The following is a 12,629-nucleotide window of genomic DNA, read 5'->3' as shown; positions in this document are numbered from 1 at the left end:
GACCAGCCCCCCGCCCCATGTGGCATCTGAATCACTGCCCCAGCATCAGGGCTGTGCAAGCATGAGCTGTAGTGACATAGCATGGGTGGGGTGTTGCTGGAAGGGTGGGAGCTTTTTTAAGGGAAAAAATGATGAAAATCCCTCACACCCCCCTGCACCCCCAACCTCCTCTGCCCACAGAGCACTGAGCCCTGCCATGGGGTGGCCAGGGTCTGCAGCAAGCTGCATCCCTCAGCCCAGGCTAAGGCACTGTGGTGCAAAATAGCACCCAGCCCCTCAGAAGGCGAGTTTAATTTTACTTCCCCTTGGAGAATAGCGTTAATCCGGAACTTTTAAGGCACCACTCGATCAGCTGAATTACAGCTATTAGCTTTGGACTCTAGGCATTTTTATGAGATATTAGTTCCAGGGCTTGTGGTTTGGCATGGAAAGCATATTATTCACACACAAAACAACTGCATTAAAATAACATTAGGAATCTGGCTTAAACTGACAAAACCTAGGAAACTCAGAATTGAGGCTGAAAGTATGTCCTTAACTCACCCACTGCGTGCCCGTGGCCGCCTGGGCGGTGTGTTGGCTCCACTGCCTCCAGCTGAGCCATACTCCCATCACTGTTCCAGGGAGGAAACAGGCTGCACCACCCCTGGGAGCAGCAATCCCACCTTGTGCCTTGGAGCCCTCATCCACTCCGACAAGTTTTAGGATTTACATGTAATGCAACTTTTTTCTGAGCATCTCTACCTAGAGCCAGGTTTCCTCCCCTGTCACCAGCACCATTTCACTCAGAGCAGAAGTTGCACAGAGGTGTGGAGGCTGGATGGAGGCAACACCAGCCCTGAGGGAGGCAGATGGGCCTTTCTGCAAGCTGCTGGGGAAAAACCCTTGGCTCAGAGAATGCCTTCTAGTGTTCACTTTGTGGATCACCTCACTAAGAGGGAGCTGAGGTCAAGAAGTAGTGTGAAGACACAGGTTGCTCTCACTGGAGCTGGAGAGGTGTGGGGGGAAACTTGTGCAGGAATTGTCCCAATTGGCTCCTCTTTTGCAGGGCTTTTGGTCATGGGAAACAACACTACATACAGAGAAATTTGTGTCACAGCACCCAGTGGCTGAAAAACAAGGAAGCATCCCTAAAAGGGTCAAAAAGGAGCAGTGCTGTGTGCACTCCTGGTCTGAACATCTTCTGTGCTCCAGTTTTTCTCCCAGAGCCCTGTCCTTGATCACAGGACACAAATATCCAAATGCTGTCCTGGGCCCTGGCTCTCCAGAAGGTGCCTCTGGGCTGTGGAAAAGGCGATCTCAACTGCAAGAGCAAACAAACAAAGCAGCAGCCTCAGCGGAATCACAGCTCACATCATCCAAGAAATGAATTACCACAGGCCTCTAGGAAGGACTGCTCTGCTCACTCCTGGAGCATAGCTCATTTTTAAGATGTTCTTCCTCTGTGGCCAAATATTTGCCTCCACATGGCAGCAAAATCAGCTCCTCTAAAGCCCTGTTTGAAATAAGCTTCACTTCTGCCCTACCCATTCCTTTTATTTAGGAGCTCTGCTGTTCTGTAGGAAACAATCCAAGATGCTCATGCATGAGGGATCTCTCAAGAATAAACCACATTAAAAAGAAAAAATCCAGAAGGCAGCAGCTAAAGAAAAAATATTGTGTTGAAGTTGCAAGGTTGTCACATTGCTCTGTAAAAGGGGGTGCACCTTAACCATATTGGGTGTGATTTTTTTCCTCTCAGTGAGGTGAGAAATACATTTACTATTCCCATCTTGGGAGCAAAATAAATAGAATAATTATTTCCTTTCCCAGCAAAGGAAAATGAAGCTGAGCTTTTAAAAGCTGTGCTTTTTACTTGCGTGCCTTAAACCAACATATTCCCTCGCTGGCTGGCATTTGCAACAGACCACAAACACATTGCTACACGTGGCACCAAATTTGTGTTTCAGGTCAGAATTGAGATGTTCTGGTGATAAATGAGAGATGCTTGTTCTATGGACATCTTGTCCCAGAAACATTGTAGCTAAATTTACCATAGAGCACTACCAGTTTAATTCTTCCTTAGGAGGTCTTTTAATGAAGGGGAAAAAAAGAGTTCTGGGACCATTCTCTAAACATAATTTGGGACCTCAGTATGAGGCCACCTTGGTCTTCTTTAAAAGCTGGTGGGTGTCTCCATGTATCTCAGAGTACAGACAGCCCCATGGATGTTCACCACTTATGAAAGATGAGTCTGAAATGAGCAGGTGTTGCACAACACAGGGCTTGTGTCACCCTTGTCCTTTGTATCTCATGAGACAGGCACTCAGAGCTGGGCCAGTGTGCACACATGCAGAGCATTTCCAGAAAATGATGGAATATAGGCCAGGATGGGTTTTCAGATGTCACAGGGAAGGGTCTCTTATCTTGGCCTTGCACATCTGCAATCCACACAAAAAAAAATACCAGAAAATAAGACGAAGTTGAGACTGCAGGTATGTGCATTTTATTAAGCCCACTGTGTTCCTTGCAGAAAATGGTTGAAATGGGAGGTGATTGCTTCCATATTAAGGAAGACTTAAGAATGACTGACAAGATCCACTTTTGCAGTTTTTACTTCTGCCAATCAAATCACTGAGGACACCAGTGAATAGTGCATATTTAGAAAATGTATTTTTAAAGTTGGGCTTTGACTGAACAGTCCTTACTTCATGAGAAACTGAAGCCTTGCCTTCCCAGCAAGCTGTGACTTAAAAGCAGCAAGTGAAAGAGGAAAAAAAACCAAAGGTATAATGAAGAAACTAAATTATAAAAAACAAAGTGGTGTTGCCAAATGGGCACCAGCACCCTACACCCTCTTTTCAGGCTTGGGAGCAAACTAGATGCTCATATATGAGGACACAGATCAGAAGGAATAGGCAAGGAAGAAGTGTGGTAAGCCTGTATGTTAGGGAGTGTTTAGATTTTCTGAAGCTTACTGATGGTGGCAATAAGATTGAGTGTTTATGGATAAGAATCTGTGCAAAGGCCAACAAGGCACTGGGTTTTTGAAAGGCAGACTTTGACCTGTCTAGGAGACTGGTTGCAGAGTCCCATGGCAGTCAGTCCTCAAGGGTAAAGGGGTCCAGGAAGGCTGGATATTCTTCAAGAAGGAAATCCCAAAGGCGTGGGGGTAGGCTGAAAGATGAGCCAGTGGGCAAGAAGACCAGCTGGGCTGAACAGGGAGCTTTGGCTGGAATTTGGGGATGAAAAGAGCATTTATGACCTTTAGAAGAAGAGGCAGGCAACTCAGGAGGACTGCAAACGTTGTGAGGTTACGCAGGCAGAAAATTAGAAGGACCCAAAACTCAAATAGAACTTAATCTGGCTACTGCAGTAAAAGACAATAAAAAATGTTTCTATAAATATGTCATCAACAACAGGAGGGCTAAGGAGAATCTGCATCTTTTATGAGATTTGAAGGGAAGTGACAAAGGGTGAGGAGAAGACTGAAGTGCTTAATGCCTTTCTCTTAGTCTTTAATACAACCAGTGGTTGTTGGGGCACCAAGTGCCCTGACCTGGAAGACAGGAGTGGGGAACAGAATGAAGCCCCCATGATCTAAGGGATGTTGGTCAGTGACCTGCAACACAAGTTTATAGGGCTGGATGGAATCCACCCAAGGGTGCTGAGGGAGCTGGCAGAAGTGCTCACCAATCCACTTTCCATCATTCACCAGCAGTCCTGGCTAACTGAGGAGGGGCCAGTTACCAAATGTGAAACCCATCTGCAAGAATGGGAGGGATGAGGATCCAGAGAACAACAGGCCTGTAAATCCTGGTCCCAGAGAAGGTTAGAGAGCCATCATGGGTGCCATCACAGAGTACATACAGACAACTGGGAAATCAGGCCCAGCCAGGGTGTGTTCGTGAAAGATGGGTCCTGCTTGACCAACCTGATTTAAGTTTACAATAGGGTGTAAATCTTATTTTAGTAATTAGTAAATCCTTAGACACCATTTCCTACAGCATTCTCCAGGAGAAACTGGCTGCTTGTGCCTTGGTCTGGTGCACTGTTCACTGGGTAAAAAGCTGTCTGGATGGCTGGGCCCAGGGAGTGGTGGTGAATGGTGCTGCATCCAGCTGGTGATCTGTCGCTTGTGTTCTCCAGGGATCAGTGCTGGGGCCAGTTTGGCATGTGCATTGATGATCTGGATGAGGGGATTGAGATACCAAGCTGGGTGGGAGTGGTGATCTGCTGGAGGGCAGGAAGGGTCTGCAGAGGGATCTGGACAGGCTGGATCAATGGGCTGAGGCCGGTGGTACGAGGTTCGGTAAGGCCAAGGGCCAGGTCCTGCCCTTGGGTCACCACAGCCCCAGGCAGGGCTACAGGCTGGGGAAGAGTGGCTGGAAAGTGGCCTGGCAGAAAAGGACCTGGGGGTGCTGGAAAACAGCAGCTGAGCATGAGCCAGCTGTGCCCAGGTGGCCAAGAAGGCCGATGGCATCCTGGCCTGGATCAGCAATGGTGTGGCCAGCAGGAGCAGGGCAGGGATTGTCCCCCTGTACTCGGCACTTGTGAGGCTGCGCCTCAAATCCTGTGTCCAGTTCTGGGCCCCTCACTACAGGGAGGACACTGAGGGGCTGGAGCATATCCAGGAAAGGGCAAGGGAGCTGGGGTAGGGTCTGGAGTACAAGTGCTGTGAGGGGCAGCTGAGGGAGCTGGGAGTGTTTAGCCTGGAGAAAAGGAGGCTCAGGGATGACCTTATCACCCTCTACAACTATGTAAAGGAGGTTACAGCCAGGAAGGGGTCAGCCTCTTTTCCCAGGTAACAAGAGACAGGATGAGAGGAAATGACCTCAAATCGCACTAGGAGAGGTTTAGATTAGATATTAGGAAAAAAATTTCCTCACTAAAAGGCTTGTTAAGCACTGGAACAGGCTGTCCAGGGAAGTGATTGAGTCCCCTCTCTGGAGGTATTTAAAAGACATGTCGATGTGGTGCTTGGGGGCGTGGCTTAGTGGTGGACTTGGCAGTGAACAGCTGAACTTGATAATTTCAGAAATCCCTTCTGATAAACAATTCTCTAATTCTAACCCTTTCCCCCAACCTGGCTACCACCCACATCTCAGTTTCATCAGTCCCCTCCCTTTTCATCGGCTCTTGCTGCCAGGTGGTCTGGCATTCCCTTATCTCAGCCTCAAAGGACTCTGCAGTGCGGGGGATTGGAAAGACAAACCAAATTCTTCTCCTGAGAGAGGCAGGTAGGTCCCCAGGTGCCTGTCCTCATTACAGATTGTGCTTTGGGAGCTGGATCCAGCTGGCAGAAGTTTCTCATTAAGATGGCAAGGCTGAAAATGTGAACCTGGAGGGAAACTATGTAGTTGTGGAGCAGAGGTGGCCTTGAGGTTAGGGTTAAAGAGGAGGTGATAAGACTATTCTATTTTTATTTTGGCTTAGCATTGTGGGATTCTGTTAGTTATGGAAGTGGCAGCATGTTTTGGGTGTGTTCAGGCTTATTTGGATTTCCCACCCTTACCTCCTCTGCTCTAAAAATGTTATGATCTTGCAAGTGTTAAATTTTGACTAGTTCCAGCATAGGCTTGGGACAGGAAAAAGCTTGTTTTAGGACTGCTAAAGTCTGGATCATGTACAGTGAGTGGGAGTTATGCTCCAGCTATTTTTCTGGTACGTATTTGAGGAAAAGCAGGAAGAGTAGGCAGAGCTCAGGCTCTGCTTATTTTTGTGCTAGCAAACAGCATAGCTCTGGCAGAGGAAAAAGGATTTAAAGTGTTGATCTGACATGCTAAAGCTATGGGCAGCTCCTGACAGCATCTTCAGACATATGAGGTGGTCAAGGGCATGTGCTGCTACTGCCCTTTTTTACTGCAAAGTGTAAATACCAGCAGAATACAAACAGGAGAAAGAAATCAGATGCAGGGCAATTGTGGAAGCTTTAAGAGTCCCAGGTCTTTGAGGTTTGCCAGCCCTGCAGACTCTCTGTCTCTTTTAGCCAGTCCCCTACATGACAGCCCACCTGTGCGGCCCCTAAGGAGCTTTTAGAAAAAGCACTTTACATGGTAGCTCTGAGCTCTGCAGTGCTGTGCCAGCTGTGCAGCCCTTGCTGGAAGTGTTGGGCAGCCGGACCATGGTGTGTACAGCCATACACCTGCCCAGCAGTGGGTGAGGTGTGTTTGCACATCCAAGCAAGCTTTACTTGGAGTGCAGCTCCACTGTGATTATTTCAGTGGCTTTTCTCCCCCTGATTTTGTGTACAGAAGAAGAGGTGCACTGAGTAACTCTGCCAAAATTCACCAAACCTTGTTCCACACGTTTCAAAGGATCAGTGGGTCTAACAGCTGCACTTCTTTAGTGATAAATGGTGATAAACACCAGCTGAGGTAGCTATCCTCTGCTAAGAAAACATCCCTGTGTCTGTTGACTCCTGTTATCTCTTATTTTGCTCTCTGCACTGATGGCATCTGCCACATCCAGTGCTGTCTGGGTGCCAGCTGACCACAGGATCCAGCCCTCTGATTGCTTTTTTGGTGATGAATGGCTACAGCTGCTGCTGGCTGCATATGGCAGCTCAGTAGCATTGCCTGGTTACATCTGGGGAATCTGCACTGCAGCTGCTGCTTGCTAAAGAATGTACCTGAGGAGAGCTCAGAAAAAAAGGGGGAGACCAAAAAACACATGAAATAATATTGGGGAAATCTAGAGAAATCTTTCAATCCTTAGCTCTGTAGCCTAGTTCAGCTGAGGGCATAGGAAAGCTGGGCAAACACAAATTGGACTGCCAAACTTCAAAATTAGCCCACCTAATCTGCCCCCATCTCCTTCCATGCAAGGAGGTTCAAAATCTCCATGAAGAAAAATTACAATCATTGAGTCACTGCAATAGCAGTGATCTGGCTGCCTGCCCCTGCCAGCCTGCTACACAACTTGTGTGCTAATGTTTGGATTTTAGTGGTGGGAAACTAATGTCAGGCTGTACTCCCTTCATGCACCATTGGGCTGTGCTTATGGTCGCTCTTGGCAGCACCAAATGATTAAACAGATAAAACCATCAGTCTTGTTATTTCCAAACATTAACCTAAGTGCTAATAAAGCACAACCCGTGTCTTCCTTATGGACTCTGCAGAGCTGAGTCACACTAAAAACAGATCTGAGTGCTGGAAAAAGCCTCATACTTCTTTCCTGTGCTGAGAGGCAATACCTCTCTGGGAGCAGAGCTTTGCTGGGAGAAGGGTGGCAGAGCTGGGCTGCCAAGGAAAGCAAGGAGGCTGTGACCCCCACCCTTCAATGCGATGACAGGGTGTGCTGTGCTGCAGGGAGGGATGGATGGATGGATGGATGGATGGATGGATGATCATGTCCCTGCCCCTTCTCCTCCCTTCCAATGCCCAGCAATGATCTCCTCCCAGGCCCCAGGCTGGGTGGGGAATGTTTCTCAGGCCCCAAGGCAGAGTGAAAGTGATTCTCCCTCTCAGTGGACTTTGCCCTTGGTGGCTGAAGATATTTTTCCCAAAACATCCCCAGCAAAACCGGAGGGCTTTGTAAATTCATTATGTCACTGAGGAATCTGTTTAATCAGCTGCCTTTCCCTGGAGGCACTTTACACTTAATGAGAGACATGATGGAAGGAATCAAAACTGGTTAACAAGAGTTTAGCCTCAAACCCCTCAGATGATGTGTTAGTGACTGTAATTCAGAGGAGCAGAGGAAGGCACTGAGTATCTCTCACCCTGTCTGAGAGGGATGGTGGCAGAGGCAAGGCATGAAAGCCTCGAGCTCTGCATTGCATCATTCCTCTCCCAGGTGTCATCACAATGAATAGCCAAAGCCTCCCTGCTGCCAGGAGCCTGATCTATGCTCCTGGTACTACTTGGCAAGCATGCTTATTCCCCAGTTCACTGTGCCAGTTACATGATAAGGCATATCCTAAATTAGCTTATTTATATATGAAGATACTAATTGAAAATGCAGCCAAATGAGAAACATTGCAAATATGTGAGAAGGAGCTTTGTAAACTAGACAAACAGTGGGACCAACAGAGGTGGAATATGGAATAGTTTTTCAGCTTCAGGTTCAAAACTCATTTTGCATGTAATCTTAACATGAAAATAAAAGGCACTTACTCGTTTTCTCTGCCTGCTTGCTTTCCCCAGTTGCACATGCTGTGTCTAGTCCTTTCAATTTACTTGTACCCTGCCTTCTCACTGTGATGGGACATGATGATGGACCAGCATCTTTCCCATAACTATAAGGTTATGTCAACACATACAAGGTCCTCAGGAAATCCTGCTGTGAAGGAGACTCTCTCAGGAACTGTGTACGGTATTGTGCCCTTAGACACATGCCAAGTATTTTATTCCTGTAAAATAATTCCCATACTGGTATTTCATTAGCCTTTACCTTCTAGCTTTTTAGTTTTTTCTTCTGAGTAAATAAAGACTAAATTAGTTGGAATAGGATTTTCCTGCAGTGTAATTGTGCTGGCAGCAGCTGAGGATATGCCATAGATGAAGGGAGCAACACTCTCTGCCAGGAGGGAACAGTGATTTCGTACAATCATAGAATGGTTTGGGTTGCAGGGGACCTTTAAAGATCATCTAGTTCTAGCCTCCTGCCATAGGTAGGGACAGGTTTCACTAGACCAGGTTGCTCAGAGCCCCATCCAGCCTGGGATGGGGCATCCAAAATTTCTCTGGACAACATGTTCCAGTAATTCACCACCCTCAGAGTAAATAATTTCTTCCTAATAGCTGATCTAAACCTACCCTAAGCCATTCTCTATTGTCCTGCCACTGCATGCCCTTGTAAAAGTCCCTGTCCAGCTGTTGTGTAGCTCCCTTTAGATACTGGAAAGCTGCTCTAAGGTCTCCCCAGAGCCTTCTCTTTCTTCTCTAGGCTGAACAATCTCAGCTTTCTCACCCCGTTTTCACAGGAGAGATGCCCATCTCTCTGATGACTCTTCTCTTTATGACCCTTCTCTGGACTTGCTCCAACAGGTCTTGTCTCCTTCTTCATCTCCTTATGCTGAGGGCCCAGGTGGGGTCTCACCAGAGCAGAGGGGCAGAATCCCCTCCCTCACCCTGCTGGCCATGCTGGTTTTGATGCAGCCCAGGTCAAGGTTGGCTCACTGGGCTGCAAGTGCACATTGCTGGGTCATGTTGAACATTTCCACCAACACCCCCAAGTCCTTCTCCTCAGGGCTGCTCTCAATCCATTCTCTGCCCAGTCTGCATCTGTTGGGATTGCCCTGACCCAGGTGCTGACCTTCTACTTGGCCTTGCTGAGCTTCATGAGGCTCCCACAGTCCCACCTCTGAAGCCTGCCCAGGTCCCTCTGGATGCCATCCCCTCCCTCTGTGTGTCAGCTGCCCTGCACAGCTTTGTGCCATCGGCAAACTCGCTGAGGGTGTGTTTGATCCCACCATCCGTGTCACCCACACGATGTTCCACAGGTGATTGCTGGGTTCTGTCAGGCAGGGGCTGCCAGAGCCAGTGCTGGCTGCAGGGATGGGCTCATTGTGGTTCCACCCCGGGAGCTGGGAAGGACCAGCACCCTTTGGCCTCATGCACTTATTGAAAAGAGAGCCACGAGTGTGAACCTTTGAACTGTCTGATTGGGTTTTTTACCCTCTCTGGGTTCCAGTGGCCTTAATGTTGAGCTGCCCTAGATTATAAGCATACCATCCAAAATCACACCCCAGAGACTCATCTTTATTGAAAGAAGTGCAATTTAGTGTGGATGAATCTATTAATTTATCTGCCAAAACACAATAAATAGAGTTACACTGAGAAAATACCTAAAAACTAATGGGTTTTATTAATTTGTATATAGTTTATAAACCACTTTTTTGTAATTGTGCATGTTTTGGATGTAGGTATTTAGATTTTGATACTGATGATCAGTATCAGCAGTGTACAGTTTGTCTGTGATAACTTTATGAGATATATAGCTTGGAATAACAATACCATTTTCTCAAGATGAGATGTAATGCGTAGTAAAGTAGATGCACAGTCATAACATTTACTTTACTTTCAGCTGTTATAATTGATGGTCTATATAATGTACACATATGAGGTTTTTAATATAAGTATGGGTTTGTGAGAGTGCCACTTACCATCAGTCTGTAACAAATTATTTAGAGATTGTCTATGGGCTGTTGGTACCTTTCCCATTTTTTAAAATTAGTTTAAAAGGATCAAAGAGGAAAACACAATTTAGCATGGAATTGATTTTTGCATCAGCTGGTTTTACATTAAATAATAACACAGTATTAAAAAATTGCATTGTCATCTCCTCCTGTGAAGTTGCATTATGTTCTGTAGCCTTGGCTCACTTATTAATCCTTCAGTAGCACGCACTTAATTGTTCAGCAAATGACACAACATGTGAAGAAATAATACCAACACTGTGATTTATATCTCTCCAGGCAAAACCACTGAGGACTGGATCATCTGCCTTTGCTTATTATACTGCAACACAGGAACAGCCTGATCTGAAAACTGTGGCCAGGTAGGACACACTGAAAACATGCACCCTGGAAACAAAAGCTATGTCTGCTAGATGAGCCAAGCACAAGTCTGAATTGCTCTTAAAACTAAACACAGGCATGGTGGTCAGAACCTTTGAGGCTCTGGGCCGGTCTGTGCAGAGCAGAACCAGCACAGTGGGACCACCAAGGCCCAGCCTGGCTGCAGGACACTCGCTGGAGGGAGCTGGGGATGCAACCAAGGAAATATGTCTGACTCCAGTGGGATGCAGATACATTGATCCTGCAGGGCTTCTAGTGGGAAAGAGAAGGGAAAGGTGGCGAGAGAGAAGGGATTTTTATAGCTGGTGGGGCTTCCCACTATGAGTCCACCTGGAGTAGCCAAGCCACTTTGCCAACACAGGCACCAGCTCACCAGTTTCTAGACAGTGGCTAGAGGTGGTGGAGAGCAGAGCCTGCTGGACACAGTTTTCAGCAGCTAGCTCTGCCACAGCAGAAAGATTGCCTCCAGTCCAACCGCAAGCTTTGGCATGCCAGGCTTCAAGTCTTCCAAAAGCAGCATGTTTTAAAGATGAAGTAAAAAACCTGGCATGTGTAGATTGTGTGGCTCATTATGTTTACATCTCCTTGTGTCTTGCTCTGTTCTTTGGAGGATAAAGGGTGCAGATCTTCTGGTTCAACCAGCTATGAAGGGAAGAACCAGTTCACCCCATTTGTTCTCCTTCAGCTTACAGAAGTATCTGAAGAGCAGAAACCTGGTGTCCACCATGTTCTGTAGGCACACATTTCATTTTTTCCAGCTGGAATTTATTTTTCCTCCAAATCCACTGCTCCCATTTCTCTTGCCTTTTCCCAATGTAATTACTTTAAAAACAAATATGTTTTTAGCAAAAGGAAGCTAGAAAATCAATGTATTGAAAATAGGACTGTTTTCTTTCCTTGTGATTAAAACAGGCTCCCATGTATGTCCTACCCATGTCACAGGATCAAGGCTTCAGGGATGCTGCATATTGGCATTTGCATTGTGCCACTCTGACTTGCCCTGTCTTTTGCATTTATTTGGATTTTTCTGTTCTGTCATTTTTTTTCAATTCCCTTCTATTTCTGATCTTTTTGTTTTGTCAGACAGAAGACAAACACACTCTACAGGCCAAAAAGAAGCATCACAGCTATTTCGTGGGCTGCGTGCAATGCTGTCCCTGGAGAGCAGTAACTGAGAAGAGTTAAGGCAATGGAAGCCCAGTTCAGGCACGCTGCTGAGGGGCAGAGTCTTCACACACAGGTGTCTGTAGGGGGGTCTGGAGCTGATTCCTGTTCCAGCTCCGTGTGCACCTGCACAGCTCGGGGCAGCGGTGCTGCAGGCTGCGCCCTGCGGGTCTCTGAAGGGACAAGCCCAGGCACACTTGCAGCTCAGCGTGTGTCCCAGATTGTCTGGATCAGCCAGGCATGGCCAGAACACATCTCAGCCCACCAGGAGGGGCAGCAAGGCCCGCTCTTCATCTGTGGATGGCCCAAAGCACCAGAAGCTGCACAGCGGAGTTGGAAGATGGTGGTATAGAAGGAAGGTTGGAGGCTTGCATCACAGAACTTGCTGTGCTTTTCACCTGATGGTGCTTTTGGACTTCATAGCACTTAAAAACCTTTCCAGGCTTCTTGCTTCAGTTTGGGAACTGAACGCCACTGAGAATCCCTTATATTGCTGATTTTGTTGTTTAATCTGCTCAGGTTCTAAATGTTTCTGTTCTAAATTTTCAAGCTGCGTGGTTAACCAGAAGCAATAGAGTGAGGATCCCTTGCTTATTGGGGCTCAGACCATCATTCCAATTCCATAGGAATTAAAAGTGGAGAATCCTTTGCTTAGAAAAGAGTGGAAAAATAGAAAATAAGAGCCATGAGGAAAGGTCTGTGAACTGCTGGCCATACAGTTCATGAAGGAAAGCAAGTACAGGGTGTTATATGATTGCAGTGATGGTCATCTGTTGTACAAGCTACAAACACTGTGGACCTTAAAGACATCTCTCCTGAATTCTAAAATCCCTTAACTAGTCTGAGTCATTTGTACAGCTGAACAGACTCAAGGTCTCTGAAGTAAATTGGAAATACCTGTAATTCTGCAGAAAGTTAGGGAAGAGTTATGTAGTCCCAAAGCAGAGGAAGAAATAAAAAGGAG

The 12,629-nt window shown here is 46.8% G+C and overlaps 1 long non-coding RNA gene across 1 annotated transcript; it reads left to right on the top strand.

Annotated features, from left to right (window-relative positions):
• The first annotated feature begins 5,086 nt into the window (after positions 1–5,086).
• Positions 5,087–12,018, top strand: LOC135444885 (uncharacterized). Its single transcript, XR_010439333.1, has 3 exons — positions 5,087–5,219; positions 10,400–10,482; positions 11,585–12,018. It is a non-coding gene; the product is annotated as an uncharacterized LOC135444885 (long non-coding RNA).
• The last annotated feature ends 611 nt before the right edge of the window (positions 12,019–12,629 follow it).

Source organism: Zonotrichia leucophrys, chromosome 3 (assembly GCF_028769735.1).
Source record: "Zonotrichia leucophrys gambelii isolate GWCS_2022_RI chromosome 3, RI_Zleu_2.0, whole genome shotgun sequence".
NCBI classification, from domain to species: Eukaryota; Metazoa; Chordata; class Aves; order Passeriformes; family Passerellidae; genus Zonotrichia; species Zonotrichia leucophrys.
This window is presented reverse-complemented; position numbering and strand designations above follow the sequence as displayed.